General features: G+C 32.3%; 1 protein-coding gene across 1 annotated transcript in view; it reads left to right on the forward strand.

Moving 5' to 3' along the window:
- The first annotated feature begins 1508 nt into the window (after positions 1 to 1508).
- The window catches only part of LOC114329239 (glucose dehydrogenase [FAD, quinone]-like), a 123432-nt gene continuing 104253 nt past the window's right edge, over positions 1509 to 20687 (forward strand). Inside the window, exon 1 of the mRNA XM_028278283.2 lies at positions 1509 to 1702. The gene's annotated coding sequence lies outside the window, so the exon portion shown is untranslated. The remainder of the gene's footprint in view (positions 1703 to 20687) is intronic.

A 20687-nucleotide genomic window follows, 5' to 3' on the forward strand; every position in this document is an offset into this window, starting at 1 on the left:
TAATTAATGAAAGTGAACTAATGCATATAAGTTTTTATTTTATGTCTTTTATGTACTTAGTTTGGTTGGTGTTTCATTGGAAGTTTTAAAAATTGTATAAAATATAATTCTCTTTATTTTTGTTTAGGTACAATTAGGTTGTAAAGATAAATGAGACAATTCAATAATTATGCTTCCCCTCCGCTTCCACTATTTTCCCCCTAAACTCGGAGAATATTGATCGCATAAAAAATTGTGGAAAAGAAATTATAGGAAATTGCGTTTCCAACAATTTTAGTTCCTACCGTTTTTGTCGAAAAGTTGAAAATGGCGGAGATATTAAGCAACAACGGTTCTCCTTTAAAATCAATATGGCGGCTAATGCAACCGCGGAATTCAGTCGAGATTTTAAATTTATACAACTATTGATCTCCCCTAAAGGATATAATTATAAAATTTGGGGCAGCTCGGAAACAAGATTCAATTCAGTAATTATGCTCCCCCCACCACTTTTTACTATTTTCCCACTTAACTCGGAAAATATCAACCGCATGAAAAAAAATTGTAAAAAGAAATTGTAGGAAATCATATTTGGAACAATTTACTTGAAAATGGCGTAGATATTGAACAAAAACAATTGCTACAAAATCAATCAGGTCTTACGCTCGCGCCATTACCGCATACGTACTACCTTAAATATTAACTTTAGCAAAAAAATGAAAGAGATCGAAATTGTGTAGAATTTAATTCTCTCTATTTTTGTATAGGACCATTTTTGTCGGAAAGCTAATAATAAACGAGATAATTCAATAATTATGCTGTAACTGTCACTATTTTCCGCCATATCGACGACACAAAAAATTAAGAATATAAATTATAGAAAATCACATTTACAACAATTTTGGTTGTTATACATTTTGTCGAAAAGTTGAAAATGGCGGAGCTATTGGGCAAAAACGGTTCTCGTTTAAAATCAAGATGGCGGCTAAACCAACGGCGGAATTCAGTCGAGATTTTAAATTTACACTACTATTGACTCCCCCTAAAGATTAGAAAAATAAAATTAGGGGCAGCTCCTAATGCAAGGTTAGGCCTGTTATTCGTCTAACCCGACTGGACTATTATGTCCTACACGATCTATTAGGTTACGTATGTAAATTTTTGAAAAACATACATAACGTAATAAAACTAGGTTATACAATCGGCCCAGAATTTTTTAAATAGTTTATTTTGAGGACGATGTCCGGAGTGGAAATCAAAACGTCAAACATGAGATAATTAAAAATGTAATTTTTAAAAAATAATTTAATAGAATAGACAATTTTAAAGGTTGAATGACTGTTTGGAAATTTCTCGTATTAATGACTATAATAGACTAATGTGATAATATTATCATTAGTATTTACACCACAACCATTATCAATTGCCCAACCCCTCTTAAAACTACACCTGCGATAAAACGCGAAGAAATTGATCTCCATTGGGTAATGGTTTAGTAACAGTTCGTGTGTCTTGAATGAATATCAGTACTACCAGGAGGTACTTTGCATCGTCCAGTGAGTGTGAGTTTAGTTACTTTCACCATCTTATTAGACTAGACGGTATTGAGTGGCTGTTTAACGTATGCCTTTCAAGGCCTTGGAGTATGATCGTTCTTTATTTGAAACTGGATTAAAAGAAAGTGTTCAGTGATTTTAGGTGAAATTTCAGACAGTTAGATAAGGTGGGTGTTTTGTGACAAGTAATATGTACATAATATGTATAGGTAACGTAACATCTTGCATAATAATTAATTGAAATTTACATATTCCGAAAAATAATTCAAATCAAAATATTCCTCATCATTAGTGAAAATATTAGTTTTTAAAATTATCTTCACGAAGATTTATGCGAGTGTCGTAATTGATCAGAGTGAGTAATAGACATTACATGCGAGTAGAATACTATACTTTTTCTATGACTTTTTTTATTTTAATTAGTAAAAAATATAATTATCAACTACTCGAGATTCAAATTATAATAATTTACAAAAATACCTAAATGCTGTTTACCCCTAGTACGTGACTGAATAATTGGTTGCCTACTTTTACCAAATTCTTATGTATTGTAAAAATACAACAAGAAATAGTTAATCCAACTTCTATTCGTTTCCGAAAAATTATATGCATAAATTTGTACCTACTGTCAATGAATCTAATAAATAGGAAATGGCTATTATCGGAGAACGTATTTAATTCATAAAGTTTTATGTATATTTACATTTAACTATATACACTAAGCATCAAAATTAACGCACCACCTTAAAAATGGGACATTTTTGATGTCTCGTATTTCCTAAACGTGTTGTCCGATTTTAGTGATTTTTTTAGTATGTTATAGCCTTATTCTTTAGGAATATCGATGTAGTAATGTTATTGCTGGACATGTAAATGTCATTGTCATTGTATACCGGGTGTAACAATCATACTGTGTTTTTTCCTCAATGTTCGGAACACCCTGTGTAATATTTCAGCATATATAAAACATTGAAATTAAAACTCAATTGCAGCCTTAGGCTTCCTTAACATTTTGCTTTTTGATTCATGCGCTTATGTTGGATAATAAAAAAGGTACTTTAACAACTAGCAAAGTTCTTCATCAATACAGGGTATTTCTAAATAAATAGAAAAAGACTGTTTGACTTGTACACACTTCTATATAAATCTAAACGGGAACTGGTGTATGTTTTCAAAAGACTGATAGTGTGTAAATAAATTTATTAAATCAGCTAAGTACTTTCAGCATATTATGCCATCATCAGAGCTATCCTATAAAAAGACTAAGTTGAAAAATCTTATTCATAAAAAATTATAAAGTGAAACTTACGTCTTATAGGTGTAAAAACCTCAAAAGAAGAGAAAACTTCGAACAAACACATTCTTTAGTTTAAAATAAACCCAGGGATATAACCACTGGTTAGGGTAAAAACCCTTAAATGTTTAAAAATTACATTTAATGTGTTTTTTATAAAATGGCTACCATTCTTACAAACAGCTGTTACTGACAATATTCAAAAACGACAGGCTGCTGACGGAAACAATAGTTCCTAGCGACATCTGTGTTTTTAAAATTATTTAAAATTTTTTGAAAATGACTAAGTTGTCATATGTAGGTTACTAATTAATGAAATTAATATGAAAACTGAAGTTAAATTTAAATGACAATTGTTAAGTTTAAAGTAAAGTTAAATGTGAAAATAATCAAATTAGATTTCAAATTCAAATTTGATTATTTTCACATTTAACTTTACTTTAAACTTAACAATTGTCATTTAAATTTAACTTCAGTTTTCATATTAATTTCATTAATTAGTAACCTACATATGACAACTTAGTCATTTTCAAAAAATTTTAAATAATTTTAAAAACACAGATGTCGCTAGGAACTATTGTTTCCGTCAGCAGCCTGTCGTTTTTGAATATTGTCAGTAACAGCTGTTTGTAAGAATGGTAGCCATTTTATAAAAAACACATTAAATGTAATTTTTAAACATTTAAGGGTTTTTACCCTAACCAGTGGTTATATCCCTGGGTTTATTTTAAACTAAAGAATGTGTTTGTTCGAAGTTTTCTCTTCTTTTGAGGTTTTTACACCTATAAGACGTAAGTTCCACTTTATAATTTTTTATGAATAAGATTTTTCAACTTAGTCTTTTTATAGGATAGCTCTGATGATGGCATAATATGCTGAAAGTACTTAGCTGATTTAATAAATTTATTTACACACTATCAGTCTTTTGAAAACATACACCAGTTCCCGTTTAGATTTCTAAATAAGTCCGACAAACTTTAGAGGATAATTCTGCATGAAAAACAATGACCGCTTGCTTTATAAACATGTCCGCAAATGCTTTATTTCCTAGATACGGGATGTTGAATTTTTTCTTACAAACTTAAGATTTACTTATTGCTCTAAAACCGGTTGAGATGTGCAAGTGAAATTTGGTAAGTTTTAAGAGCATTTTTTGACATACAAATAAGAATTTTATGACCGAGTAATATGACCCGTATGCACGCCAATGGTGAATATAAAATTCTTAATTGTATGTCAAAAAATGCGCAATAACTACCTCTTAAAATCTTCTAAATTTCATTTGCATATCTTAACCAGTTTTAGAGCAATAAATAAATTATCACTTTGTAAGAAAAAATTCAACATCCCGTATCTCAAAAACGAAGAATTTGCTTACATATGTTTATAGAGCAAACGGTCATTATTTTTTCATGCAGAATTTCCCCTTAAAGCTTGTCACACTTATTTAGAAATACCCTGTATTGATTAAGAACGTTGCTAGTTGTTAAAGTACCTAACTTTTTTATTATCCAACATAAGCAAATGAATGAAAAAGAAAAATGTTAAGAAAGTCTAAGGGCCGGTTGTTCGAACGCTAATCAAAAATGATCATTATCAAATATTTAATTACTGTCACCAACTGTCAATGTCAACTTTGTTTGGGTTGCTGAAAACATAATTATGGATTACAATTATGAAATTAGTTAATCAATTATGTTAATAATTGTTATGTTAATTGATTAACTAATCTCATAATTATAATTAATTACGTTTTCAGCAACCCAATCAAAGTTGACATTGACAGGTGGTGACAGTAATTAAATATTTGATAGTGATCATTGTTGATTAGCGTTCGAACAACCGGCCCTTGGGCTACAGTTGAGTTTTAATTTCAATATTTTATATGCGGTGGAATATTCCACGGGGTCTTCCGAACTTTGAGGAAAAAACACTCTATCATTCTTACACCCGGTATACAATGACACTTATCTGTTTAGCAACAATATTATTACAACGATATTCTTGAAGAACAAAGCTATAAAATACAAAAAAAATCACTCAAATCGGACAAGAGGTTTAGAAAATTCTAGACATCAAAAATGACCCATTTTTAAGGTGGTGCGTTAATTTTGATGCTTAGTGTATAATATAGGTAATAATAACATAACTATAAATCTGGACCTCGGAGGTAAACTACACTATGTCGACATGGTGTTTTTTTGAACAAGTTTTTTTAATCCACTTGTTTTATTAGTTGGATTATAGAAATTGGTTATATATTGTCATTAAAATATAGACGTATTGTCTATCAACCCATTATGCCATATATCAGACTTTTATTAACATTCTAAGTGCTCCAAACTTTGCTGCAAACACGCTAAACACAGTTACTCGAAATGACATAGTGTAGTTTACCTCCGAGGTCCAGATATAATATGCTATAACATATTTAACACAATACAACTTAAAAAATAAACAGAATAGATATGCATTAGTTACAAATTCCAATTAACACAAACAAAATACGCTACTGTCACTCTCGCTAAAATAAATGATAAACGTCAAAATTTTTAGTAAACAAGATATAAACGTAAAAAATATACTGACATTGTTACAGTTAAAATGCCTTTAAAAATTTTTCGAAATTAATTATTGATATAAATTACAATAATTATTGTATTAGATAAACAAGTTTAAGTAATTTTATTTGCAGTTTATATACGATTAAGATTAAAAGTGGCATGCGCCAATCGAATCTAACTTCAGCCCGTGAGTAATGCATTATTACTCACGGGTAAAGTAATGGGTGATATTATCTATTAAACAAGCTGAAAATGTGAGCATTATCATAACGAAAACTTTGTTTATTTACGTATTTTAATTCATAATATGGAAAATTGCTATTATGAAAAGTAGTTTAGAATTAATAATTATGTTTTAATGTGCAATTATATCATTCTAATTTAAATGTTAGATATGAACTATAAAGGTAGTTTACTCTTAATCGAAATTCATATTTTTTATATACCTCGTATAAAATTAATAAAATTTTACATAAGATGGTTGCATCATAAATCTTAGAACATGAAGAGCTTTTTATGAAGAATAACTTTTCTTCGTCAAATTAAAAATAAGAGTTATAAATGAAAATGTTGTTGGTATCCATAATTTGAGAAAAATCTTTAAATATTTTTTTCTATTAGATGGATGTAATTGCACATATCAGACTTGATCAGACCATAATTTTTTATATCAAACAATATTATTTCATATACCTACTGTCGATTCGCTAAACTCAGACACATCTGGTTAGTGATTTTAGTCAATAATTTTGCCAATTTGGCGAAAAAAAAATTACTAATTAGTTAATAATTACTAAATAATTAGTAATTTTGTCAATTATGGCAAAATTCGCAAAAACAAAAAATTACCTACTAAAATCACTAGCCAGTTGTGTTGAGTTTAGCGAACCGACTATATTTTAATTTCATAGCAAATGGAACAGTCCATTTATCATAAAGGGGAGGACTATACTCGTATAAACCTTTTTAAAGCTGGTATTAAATTATTGCTTTTAAAATATACCCAAATTGTATTTTTGAACATCTTATTTATTTTATATAATAATTAAATTCACTATCAAATGTATATGTATCAAAACCGACTATATTTTAATTTCATAGCAAATGGAACAGTCCATTTATCATAAAGGGGAGGACTTATACTCGTATAAACCTTTTTAAAGCTGGTAATAAATTATTGCTTTTAAAATATACCCAAATTCACGAAGTGTCAAACTCAAATGTAAATAACCTATGCCATATGCTTTGGCTTTGCTTAACAAATTGAGATTAAAAAAACTAGCCTATACTTAATAGCAATGATTTCAGCTGGACGTGTAGTGTGTCGGAAGAAAATAAAACGCTTGTGACGTCACATTTTAGACTTTGAAGTCGATTATCTCGAAGATAGTTAGAAATATCGAAATGCTGTTTTCAGATTTGGATTCAGAAGAAAAAACTACATAAGAATTCATCTATAAATCTGATCTCAGTATTGCAGGAGCGCCAACGCAATAACACACACTTTTGCGAATTTATAAACGAAATGTTTTCGTTGAAAATAGCGAATAATGAGCATGTTATTAAACGGTCGTAGAAAAAAGCTATTCATTGTGACATAAAAATCATAAAATGAATGCAAAGGATTAAGCCAATTGCTTTAAAGTTTAACTGTTGTATCTAGCGCGAGTCTCACTAGTCCAGGGCGCATCTGTTTTGAGATGGACATTGAGAGGTGACTCAAATTTTTTTGCAGAAATTGCTTGAAAATAACTTAAATAATAATATTTGCGTTATCCTCCCACTCAAAATGGTCCGGAACATTGTTTAAATAATCACAATGTCAAAATATGAAGGAAAAATTCAATTTTTTTATTGGTTTTTTGATTATAACTTTAAAACTATTCATTTCTGAGAAAAGTTGTACAAACATAAAAGTTGCGTAATTAAATTTCCTACAATATAGAATTGGTCAAAAGTTTAAAAAATAGTCACCATTGTGGCAAAATAGCAATGATTGCGAGAAAAAACCATACAAAAACAAATATTCGCATTTTACGTTTTTCAACCATTTGTACTACACTTAGGAACTTCATATTTTACACTGAAAAACTTTATGATATAGTAAAACAACACTGTAAATTTCATTAAGATCGGTTTAATAGATTTTGCAAAATAAATTTTGAAATCCAGCTTTTGCAAAAAAAAATTCATTTTTTTTTAAATGTTGCAGGACTGAAAATAAAGCAGATAGCAAGTTGATTTTAGTTTTGCTTATAGAAGTGTACTGTACCTTTTATTTGCAATTTGCAAAATTAAAATCGATTAATTACCGCGGCGTCAGGAAATTTTTTAAATAAACATTAAATAAACATATTTTATACATCCATGTTATAAATCACATCTTCTTCCTATGTTCCTATGACGAATCAATTATAAAGGGTTTATACCCAAATATTTTTACTTTGGTGGTTAGCATGTAGATTCTAAGTGAGTATAACCTATAACTTTTTATAACTTTAGTCAACATTTTAAATACTTTGCATCATTTTATCTGGTTGTACACATTTTAGGATTACACTGATGATGATCGGTCAACCGATTGAAAACTAGTTATGTCTTTGATGTAGCCCTGTATAGGGATTTTAACAAATATACCTTTTATAAAGGATTTTATGTTTTTGTAATGGTATACAGCCAACTACAGGAAATTTTTCCTCGTGGATTTTATTCATTACGTTAGTTCAAATCTCACTGTCGTCAAAGTGCAGTAGAACATTAGAAGGAAAGATAGCGTAGTTTCTCAAGATTGTGAACATTCGCGAACCCTTTCAACATGTATTCGGACGATGCGCGATGTTTGGAACTAATTATGGGCTAATTAAGAATATTGTATTAAAATTAACGGAAGCTCAGTTAATAATCTGAGATATGCAGACAATACATAGCTCATAGCAGGAAACTTTCAAGACCAAAAGTTACTTATTAATGCAGAATAAGTCGGACCGAAACATCGAAAATATTTACATAAATAAACAACCAATTGTTGTTTCTCTTTTTAACGGAAACGTTAACAGTCTTAATGAATCATAAATTTATTATAAATTTACAAATCTCGAAGTAGATTTTGAAAATGAAGACCTTGAAAGGCCTTGAAATAAAGACTATGGTCGACATCTTGGCCTAGAACTGAAATACAATTTTTGAGATATTATATACTATGGCATGCAATCATGGACAATAAAAAACGCAGAACAGAAGCCCTGAGAGTTCTAGGTGAGACACATTATGAATATCGTGGATGCAGAGATACGGTATTACGTTGAACGAAAAAAGATAAGGAAGTTCTTCCTAGGAAATTTTTGGAGACAAGATAAGTATCAAGTACTTCAATTTTTCTGCAAGGAAAAATAAATGCAATATCAATACAAAGAAGGAGGTCCTGGATAAAAACTCTACGAAAAAGCCACTGTATATATTTTTTCTTTAATTATTATTGCAAAAGACAAAACCAGTGTCCGTCGACGCTCTTAGGACAAGATGTGTGGGCGTATCTAATCGACGGGTAGTTTAGTGAGAAGATTGTGTTTATTTTCAATCGTCCTTATGACATAAAGATAAACAAGTAGCCGCCTTGACTAATTTTTATAGTTTTCGTTTATTGGAAAAGGTCGGTACATACTTTCAACCAATTTTAATGGGTTGGTTCTCAGAGGAAACGGAAAAGGGAGATTAGCAGTAAGAGAATTTTATTTAGCGGGGGTTGTATAGGCAGTCGATTTTAACATCAGGATCTAGACGGACGTGTTCTTTGGGAGAAAAGAAAAAGACGCTTTAAGATTAAAGAGATGCTTTAAGACGAATATTATGACAAGCCGGTTATAATATTGATTAGACGCAATTATTTCACAATACATTTCTTTTATAAGAACACGTAAATTTTGGTCGCAATTACACAAAGACTTTTACATTTCGTCAATTTAATAGTACCTATAATTTAGTTATCTATTTTATTAATTAAAACTGTTAAACATCACATGGACTTTTATTACGATTGTCTTTAACGAATCCTACAATATTTAAAGTGGAAATTAGCAGGCTATAACATCGGCCAGAAGGACGATAGATGGAAAAAACAAGTGCAAAAATGAAAGTCATAGGAGGAGGCCCACTTAAAAGTGGAGCCTGAATATGAAAAAGGCTTTAGATATAATTGTGAAACATTTCCTAATAAGAGGTTCTGAAACTGTTTTCCTGTGACATGTATAAGTTCAATATTATTTTTTATGGGAATAAACTACAACGGTATATAATTAGGCTTCCGTTTTACCAGCTATAATAAAGCTAAAACATTAGGCACTGACCTATTTTCCCACACAAACAGATATTTAAATTAACACTTAAACCACAACATAAATGTAAAAAAAGGAGTCATCTGCTCCAACGAGAATGCATTTCAGGAAGAAAAAAACCTGCCAACACAGATTTTAACAAAAATTGATTATCCATTGTCAATTTTAAACAAGGAATTCCACAAGGTTGAAAAAAGGAAACAAGAGAACACCAAAAACAATTCAGAAATGTTCACAAGAAGGAATTTGAAGATAAAAATCCCATATGAAAAAGGATATTATAAAGAAACAAACAGAGAAGAGAGGAAAATCAAAGAAGCAGTCCTCATTTTAATAATAAATAAAGAAAAATATGTAGCAAACACATCAATAGCATGTAGCAGACTCAATAGTATATAATCAATTAGCAAAATATATAAACAACAACACACAGGAGAGATCAATGACTGAATTTATAAAACACCTTTGGAATGCAACAATTTTTATCTAGGAGAATATTTACGACCAGAAAGTGTTAGGCAAGGCGCCCATTGAGGTGGAATGTCCGTGGCCCGTGGCGTGGTATTGACTATTAGAGATGCTCCGACCAGCTATTTTGATACAGCAGTTACCTTTTCATTTTTTCATTATTCAACATTTTCAAGATGATATGAGAAAACCAAAATCATATTTGTTTGTTTTGTTTGAAAAAGCATTGTTGTTGGTATCTAATGTGAACATATAAATAATAATTGTTACTAAAATAATACATCTAAGTACGAACATTCTTTGAAATGACAAAAAAATTTAACAAAATACATGGTGGTTGTAATATTTATATGGTCGTAGTATTTATTTAAATTTACTGTTGTTTTTGAAAAAATGTGAAAATTTTGAATTATCCACGTCCGTCTGTCCGTCCGTCTGTCTGTCTGTCTGTCTGTCTGTCTGTCTCTCTGTAATCACAACTCCTCCGTCAATATACCAGCTAGAATGACAAATGCGGTGTCAAATGAAAGCTTATAATCCAAGGATAGTACTAAAGGTGATAAATTGGATCTAGGCTGTTTGTCCGTCGGTCTGTCCGACCGCGAAAATAACTTCTCCGATATTATACCAGGTAGAATGACAAATGAGGTGTCAAATGACAGCTTATGATCCAAGGATAGTACTAAAGGTGATAAATTTGATCTAGGCTGTTTGTCCGTCGGTCTGTCCGACCGCGAATATAACTTATCTGTCATTATACCAGGTAGAATGACAAATGAGGTGTCAAATGAAAGATTATAATCCAAGGATGGTACTAAAAGTAGGATATTTGACCTAGGCTGGCTGGTTATCGGTCCGTCCGACCGCGAATATAACTCCTCCGTCATTATACCAGGTAGAATGACAAATGAGTTGTCAAATGAAAGCTTCTAATCCAAGGATAGTACTCAGGTGATAAATTTGATCTAGGCTGTTTGTCCGTCGGTCTGTCCGACCGCGAATATAACTTCTCCGTCATTATACCAGGTAGAATGACAAATGAGGTGTCAAATGAAAGCTTATAATCCAAGGACAGTACTAAAGGTGATAAATTTGATCTAGGCTGTTTGTCCGTCGGTCTGTCCGACCGCGAATATAACTTCTCTGTCATTATACCAGGTAGAATGACAAATGAGTAGAATGACAAGTGAGGTGTCAAATGAAAGCTTATAATCCAAGGATGGTACTAAAGGTGAGATATTTCACCTAGGCTGCTGTACGTCGGTCCGTCCGACCGCGAATATAACTCCACCGTCATTATACCAGGTAGAATGACAAATAATGTGTCAAATGAAAGATTATAATCCAAGGATGGTACTTAAGGTGATAAATTTGATCTAGGCTGTCTGTCCGTCGGTCTGTCCGACCGCGAATATAACTTCTCCGTCATTATACCAGGTAGAATGACAAATAAGGTGTCAAATGAAAGCTTATAATCCAAGGATGGTAGTAAAGGTGAGATATTTGACCTAGGCTGCTGTACGTCGGTCCGTCCGACCGAGAATGTAACTCCTCCGTCATTATACCAGGTAGAATGACAAATGAGGTGTCAAATGAAAGCTTATAATACAAAGATGGTAATAAAGGTGAGATATTTGACCTAGGCTGTCTTTACGTCGGTCCGTCCGACCGCGAATATAACTCCTCCGTCATTATACCAGGTAGAATGACAAATGACGTGTCAAATGAAAGCTTATAATGCAAGGATGGTACTAAATGTGAGAAATTTGATCTAGGCTGTGTGTCCGTCTGTCCGTCCGACTGCGAATATAATTCCTCCGTCATTATACCAGGTAGAATGACAAATGAGGTGTCAAATGAAAGCTTATAATGCAAGGATGGTACTAAATGTGAGAAATTTGACCTAGACTGTCTATCCGTCTTTCCGTCCGACTGCGAATATAACTCATCCGTCACTATACCAGATAGAATAACAATTGAGGTGTCGAATGAAAGCTTATAATCCAAGGATGGTAATAAATGTGTGAAATTTTACCTAGGACTTCCGGTTTTAGAAATGCGACCAAAAGTACTGTTTTAAAGTCACCGGAATAGTAAACGTGATATATTATTCGACGCTACTTTGCAAGAAGAGAATAAATATATACTTTCAGTTCCATCACTGTCTGTTCATCTGTCTTTCCGTCCGCGAATACAACTCCTCCATTATTAATACAGATAGAATGACAAGTGAAGTGCCGAATAAAGGCTTATAACCCAAGGATGGTATTAAAGATGAGACATTTGACATCGGACTTCCGGTTTTAGAGTTGCAATCGTATGAACTGTTCTAAAGTCACTGAAATAGTATAAGCGATATATCATTCGACGTGCCTTTGCAAAATGAGAAAAAATTTTGGTTTTGGTTTTTATATCATTTCCGCTTAAAAAGTTCTAACCAGAAGTGCCGCTATAGTCGCAGAAATAGTATATGTAACACAACAATCGAAGCGTATTGAAAAGTTGACTTTTAATCTTTAGTTCCTGTTTTGAAGTCATTTCATAGGATATAGGATACAGGATAAATGAGCATGAATCATACATTAAAAAAGAAACTTTGCACCAACTATAAAGCACAAAGAATAATGGTACGTTCAAATGGGGGCAACCTAGGATGGAAAGTGGCTGAAAAAGTCTTCTTCTTTTAGTGCCTATTCGTTTCGAATATTGGCGATCATTCTGGCTATAATTATTTAATTAACTGATGCTTTAAATAGATTAGTTGTTGTTGTGGAGAACCATTTCCTCAGGTTCTTTAACCTGAAAAAAGTCGATCTGTTTAATCTTCTCTCGAAATAACTATTTTTATTCTGCATTTTATAAGTGATTAGTACCTTCTTAAAGTTTTCTAAAGTGCATATCATTGTATTATCACTCAGTTAGTCATGATAGCAATTGGGGACCGGCCTTTATAATATCTTTCATCTTTTGTTCTACAAAAGATTGGTTAAGTAATCCAATATAGAACAAAAGATTTTTTTTCGTTTTTTTTGCCAAAGCCATTTTTCAAAAAAAAATCTTTTGTTCTATGTTGGATTACTTAACCAATCTTGTAGTGCTATTTTTATGTCCAAATTTTTCTTCTATTCTTCGTAGATATAGTCATATTAATAACATACAACCGTTACGCAGATCAAGTTTTTTTAGAGATTTTGTAGTAAAAAAAAACAAAAAAAACAGTAAATCCTGTATAAAAGGTATATTTAAAAAAACCCTCAAAAGGGCCACATCAAATTCACATAACTAGTTTTCGACTGGTTTACCAGTCATCATCAGTGCTTACCTAAAATGAATATAACCTGATAAAAAGGGCAAAGATGTTGAAATTTTGACTAGGGTTAAAAAATATTAGGTTATACTCAGGTGCAATGTCCATGCTAACCACCAATATAGTATTATACAAAAATATGTGGGTCAAAGCCCAGTAAAAGTAGTCCGTCAAGGAAACATAGGTATAAAATGCTACCTTAAGCCTGGATGTTTAAAATATTATCTAATTTGCCCTAGGTAACATCTGAGATCTAGGTATGACTTGTTCACATGTTGGAAGTGAGACGGCAAGTGAAAATGAAATGGTTGGGAACCTCGGAACGATGACAAGACAAACGACAGTTCCACAGGTAGTTAAAAATAACCTGTCATATTTAAGAGTAAGGTATGCAGATTGTTAAAATTAGAAATGATGTAACAACACACCCAATGTGAAAATTATCGTTTAAAATTCATTAAACTAGTTGTTATAGTAAAATGAATTCACGTAAACTGTAAGTGGAATTAGTTAGGCAAACCACATTACACAGGAGTTTAGTGTTCGACAACTAAATACCGTAATAAAATCTTATTATCAAGAGATCGAAGATTTAAAAAAGCAATTTTGTGGTGATTTAAAGTTATCGAATTTATTTAACTTATTAGTAGCTGTTGGAATTTGTGTAAGTGTGTAAGAAATCACAATGGGGGTGTAAAAATGTCTCAAATAATCTAGGGGATGTATCATTAAGAAAGCACAAACTCAGACTGAGGCGACTATTTCTTAAAGGCATTGCAGGCTGCCCGGATCCCTAAGGGTCCAAAAACCAAAACCGTAATATAATGATGACAGTAGGAGCTGGGGGGGGGGGGGGGGTATGAGATGTCTGTGAGGAAATAGTCGCCTCAGTCTGAGTTTGTGCTTTCTTAATGATACATCCCCTAGATTATTTGAGACATTTTTACACCTCAGACACCCCCATTGTGATTTCTTACACACTTACACAAATTCCAACAGCTACTAATAAGTTAAATAAATTCGACAACTTTAAATCACCACAAAATTGCCTTTTTAAATCTTCGATCTCTTGATAATAAGATTTTATTACGGTATTTAGTTGTCGAACACTAAACTCCTGTGTAATGTGGTTGGCCTAACTAGTTCCACTTACAGTTTACGTGAATTCATTTTACTATAACAACTATTTTAATGAATTTTAAATGATAATTTTCACATTGGGTGTGTTGTTACATCATTTCTAATTTTAACAATCTGCATACCTTACTCTTAAATATGACAGGTTATTTTTAACTACCTGTGGAACTGTCGTTTGTCTTGTCATCGTTCCGAGGTTCCCAACCATTTCATTGCCGTGTCACTTCTAACATGTGAACAAGTCATACCTAGATCTCAGATGTTACCTAGGGCAAATTAGATAATATTTTAAACATCCAGGCTTAAGGTAGCATTTTATACATATGTTTCCTTGACGGACTACTATTACTGGGCTTTGACCCACATATTTTTGTATAATACTATCTTGGTGGTTAGCATGTACATTGCACGTGAGTATCACCTAATATTTTTTAACCCTAGTCAAAATTTCAACATCTTTGCCCTTTTTATCAGGTTATATTCATTTTAGCTAAGCACTGATGATGACTGGTAAACCAGCGAAAACTAGTTATGTGAATTTGATGTGGCCCTTTTGAGGGTTTTTTAAATATACCTTTTATGCAGGATTTACTGTTTTTTTGTATCACATGGTATACAGCCAACTACAGGAAAATTTTTTTCCTTGTGGATTTTGTAGTAACTTATTTGTAATAAGATATCGGTTACTCAACTCTTTAACGACGGATTAATCCTGCATAAGATATGTATATTATATTATATTATATTTTATAATTTGGAAATATCCCATTCATGATCATTAACTTAATGACTCGAAAAAACGTAAATACGTTGCTATAATTGCCTTTAAATATCTTTGGAAAAAATGTGACAAAATAAGGGTTTTACCTTTTTTATTCGTCCTAGTAATTTATATACGGTTTTACTAATTATTATTTGTCAAAATCCCATTGAGAATCCCATGGGTATCGAATACAACGAATAAGAAAATTTTATGCAGAATAGACAAAAAGCACTTTTAACAATTTTAAAATCTCAATTTGTTCCTTGGTATCTTTTTCGCGACCCATTCTGACATTGCGAGCACATGCTAATCACCTGTACAAACATATGACTTAGGCGCGGCGCAAATTGAACCTAAGCGAGTCACAACCTGCGCCGGCGGGACGGGTGACCCGTGCATTTATTTTTCTAGCGTGCCGCATATTGAACACGAGCCAGCCCAACCGTTGGCCATCGACGTGGCGAATAGAGACGTAGAAAATCAGTGCGGACATGTAACGGTTACTTTTGATACCGGTTCTAAGTGGTACTGATTATAAAATACTGATTAGTATCTGTTCCTTGTACTGAATTGAGTAGGCAACATAAAATCGATAGTTCCGTACTTGTAACTAGTAACGTTTTAAAAATATCTTACACGTCCCTAGTAGTCGTAGCGGTATGACTTTAGAAAACATCTAATTTGATCATAAGCGGGTGCATAAAAAGATAGCTTACACTGAGTATTTTATTTCTACATACCTTTATAATAACAAGCATAAGTTAAACACTGCATTGATTGTCATTCCAAAAACGGTTCGCATGTTTTAAATAAAATTTTTGCTGATTATGTATTTTGCTAAAATATTAAATAACACAAAAAATACAATTCACAACCATCATTTAATTTATAACGATAAATAAAAGTCTAATTTATGATGACAAGTTTGAAATTGATCCACTTTGTCGATAACAGTGTCATTAACAGATATTTTTAAATACCATGAATCATTTTCCAATGATTGTGTGGATTTAAGAAATACATTTTTTTTTTTTATTAACTCCCAGTATATTTACAATCTGTCACATATATAATATTGAAGGACAATAAATAAATGGTCGGATATTTACATTGGACATGTAGGAAATATTTCCAGTGAATTATTTCCTTTACATAATTAACCTATTTATTTAAAACCGTTATTTGTTTGTTATTCTGAGTACACTTAGTTAAACCTGCTTATCAGGTCCGTTGGTTTAAATTTTTTTAAGCGGCGCACCTCACCTACTGTGTTAAATAGATCACTCGCGAGGGGGTTCACATGCGTATTTGTTCTATCCCGATATTTTTCACTATGTCGTTTTATTTCACTTTTGATGGTGGGGATTTCCAAGTCTCTTTCTATTGCTGTATTTGGCACGTACCAGGGGGCATTGACTATTATTCTTAAAACCTTATTTTGGAACCTTTGAAGTATTTCTAAGTTTGAATTTGACGCTGTGCCCCATAGCTGGATTCCATATGTCCAGATTGGTTTTAGAATTGATTTATATACAAGTATTTTGTTTTGAATGGTCAGTTTTGATTTCCTGCCGATAATCCAGTATAGTTGCTGCAGTCTAAGTCCTAGTTGTTTTCGCTTGTTGAATATATGTGTTCGCCATGTGAGGCGTTTGTCTAGGTGCATGCCTAAGTATTTCACACTATCAGCTTGTGCTAATTGGCTGTTATTTAGTTTCACTGGTGGACACTGATCTCTTTTCATCGTGAAAGTAACGTGTATTGATTTGGATTCATTCGCTTTTATTTTCCATTTTTTTAGCCATACTCCTATTTTGTTCAAGTTTGTTTGTAGGTTTCTTGTAGCTCCTGCAGGATTGTGATGGGAGGCTAGTATTGCTGTATCATCAGCAAATGTTGATACTGTTGTTTGTTCTGTAGTGGGAATGTCTGCCGTGTACAATAAATATAATATTGGGCCCAAGGTACTACCCTGTGGTACTCCAGATTCTATGTGGTAGATGTTAGTATATTCAGACTGCTGTTTTACTAAGAAAAATCTGTTAGTTAGGTATGATTTTAATAATGGATAGAAGTTGTGAGGTAAACCTTTTTTTATTTTATACAATAGTCCAGGATGCCACACCTTATCAAAAGCTTGGCTAATATCTATGAATGCGGCTGAACAATACCTTTTCTTTTCTAAGTCATTGCTAATTTGTTTAACGACTCTGTGGACTTGTCATTCCAAAAACGGTTCGCATGTTTTAAATAAAATTTTTGCTGATTATGTATTTTGCTAAAATATTAAATAACACAAAAAATACAATTCACAACCATCATTTAATTTATAACGATAAATAAAAGTCTAATTTATGATGACAAGTTTGAAATTGATCCACTTTGTCGATAACAGTGTCATTAACAGATATTTTTAAATACCATGAATCATTTTCCAATGATTGTGTGGATTTAAGAAATACATACTAAACAATTTTTTTGCCTGAGTAAAGGAGATTATAATTATGACACATTATGGTACTTCTTATTTTTCAAATAATATGCTGTTGTAAACGCATATCTTTAATTTATTGGCTAAACCTACATTAGATACGTCACAAGAAATTAAAAATAATTAATATGTAATAAATTCACTGTTTTAATCAGATATATTATGGTAGGGGAGCAAAGTATGCTAAATGTGCAGTCACTCGAGCGTTATCGGGACCTATTGGGTTGTGAAGAGTAGGTCCTAAAACCAAAAAAGTTAAGTACTTAAAGTTTTCCATTTTAGTGGACGCTTGCCATTTTTTAATTTAATTTTCCATTTCCAACAATCGTTTTTTCCGATTATAACGCCATCTATCCATAATTCGAAAAAATGTTTCGAATAAAAGTTACTTATTTTCACGTAAGGAATCCAAATCTGCAATAAAAAAATGGGGGCTCTGGGGGCTCCTATTTAAAATTTTAACGTAACCCCCCACCCCACCTACGTGGGGGTCGTGTTTGGTGCCATTCGATAGATTTTTCAAAAATATTGAATAAGTGTATTTTACAGTTTTCCGATATGATGTTTATTTCGCGAAATATCGCGGGATTCGTATTTAAAATATTAAATTTACCCCCCCCCCTTTCCGTGAGAAGTCGTGTTTGGTATCATTCGATAGATGATTAAAAAATATTGAGCACGTCTTTTTTGGTTTTTCGATATGTCATTCATTTCGCGAAATATTCGCTTTTTTCTTGTGAAACTTTGGGACTCACCCAGTTCCTTACGCCCGACTCAAATCGTCAGATTTTTTAAATATACACTCTTTTGCATGTACTTAACTTACCTTATCTTAATCTGACAATTTCGAGTTTTTTTAAGGATAGATTTTTTTTTCGGGTCCCCCTTAACGAACTCCCTTGTGTTAAGAGCCAATATATGGTACATCTGCAGGGCACCAGGTTTCTCCCCATATGATAATCTGACGCGTTAGAGTAACTACAAAAAACCCGCTTGGGCCATTATATTCCCTACTATTGCAATAAAATATTAAAACGAATAAACGAAAACTTGTTGAGTAGTGCTGATTGATATAACAGAGCAATAAACTGTTATTCATAAAGATAGTGTAAAATATATCGCCGTTTATCATAAATACCATCCGTATTAATTTCAGATACTTCCATCTCGCAAACAAAAACACGTAAAAATAAACATCTGTCCGTGAGTCACGCGTCCCAAGGCCCAAGAAAACTGTACGTCGATGACAAACCTTCCCAAGCGAGACCTGCGAACGCATGAACTGATAGTAGGATGCGCAGAACGGTCTACTCAGTCCGCCGACGCAGGTTGTGTCTCGCTTAGGTTCAATTTGCGCCGGGCCTTAAAAATGGCTCAAAAACCTGCTGATGAACATCAGCACTGGCCTCGTTTTAGTAAATGAATGCAGTTCACGACGAATTTCAAATTATTTCTGGTCGGAATTTAGATATTGGCGCCATATTTAAGCTTTTTACGGAACAAATCCAGGCGGAACAATCATTTGCACAATAAGGATCACCGCACAGAAAATTATAAAGGATAATGATACAAGTTAATGGAGAATAACGATCAGATTTCTCGCGCTGATGGCTAATAACGATCAGGTTTTGACGACCTTAAAAACTAAACTTAAATTTTCGCTAATCAAGTATATTCAAATGGGAAATAAGCCACAATTTTACCTAAAAATGATTTTATTAACGTTTCGACGCCCAAGTCGGGTGTCGTTGTCAAAATACAAAATAATACTAAATAAACAAAAATGTTGTTGCTTAGTAAAAAATTCTTCTAATAATTGGGACAACGACACCCGACTTGGGCGTCGAAACGTTAATAAAATCATTTATAGGTAAAATTGTGGCTTATTTCCCATTTGAATATACTTGATTATGAAAATGCCACAAGAAAATAGCTTCAGAACAACATTAAATTTTCGTTGACGCCCACCCGGCCGAGATTCGAACTGACGACCTTTATGTCCAAACGTTGGCTATCTTACACTGAGCCACTGAGGTATTATATCAAATATTTACGTATCTAAATTCCATCTCATTTTGTACTCAATCGGTTTAGACTGTTACCCCGTCAACTTTATAACTAGAGGTTGTCTTTATATTATATTCTATATTGTAATTTTTTTCTCCTTTCTTTATATTACCGTACACGAATCTTTCCCTTTTCATTCTTTTAATAAACAATGTTAATTGAACAAAATAAGAGCCTATTTAATTAAAAAAACAGTATTTTGTAAAAAACTGCTCCCGAACAAAAAAAGCCAAAAAGCCAACAACTAAGTTTAATTTATAATATTACTAGGGGAGTGCAATTAGAACGAAAACATGCATTGTTTCGGAAAAATTCAAACAAGCTTATATTTTTCTAAAACTTTTTTTGTTAGTTTATATACATGTCACAATAAAACACTGAAAACTTTTGTTTTCTATACTTCCACAAAATTTATTATTTACAACTATGTGACTACAGCTGTTTCGGCAGAGTGCCTTTCTCAAGTGATATAATTTACAATGTGTTTGCCTTTTTAAATCTCTAACTGAAGAGGTTGAGGAGTGGGGAGCTGTTTGTCTCGAGTTGGTCATTCAGAATTATATCTGTATTTTTCAGTTTATTAATTTCCATAGATTCTAAAAAAGATAGCTTAAGGCCTTTATTTTGGATATGCAGAATTTGAAACTCTTCATTGAAAGAATGATTATGATCTAGAAGGTGAAGTGCGTATGTAGAAGTATCTGTTTTTCTATTGTTGAAAGCCCCTTTG

Source organism: Diabrotica virgifera, chromosome 3, assembly GCF_917563875.1.
Source record: "Diabrotica virgifera virgifera chromosome 3, PGI_DIABVI_V3a".
NCBI lineage: Eukaryota > Metazoa > Arthropoda > Insecta > Coleoptera > Chrysomelidae > Diabrotica > Diabrotica virgifera.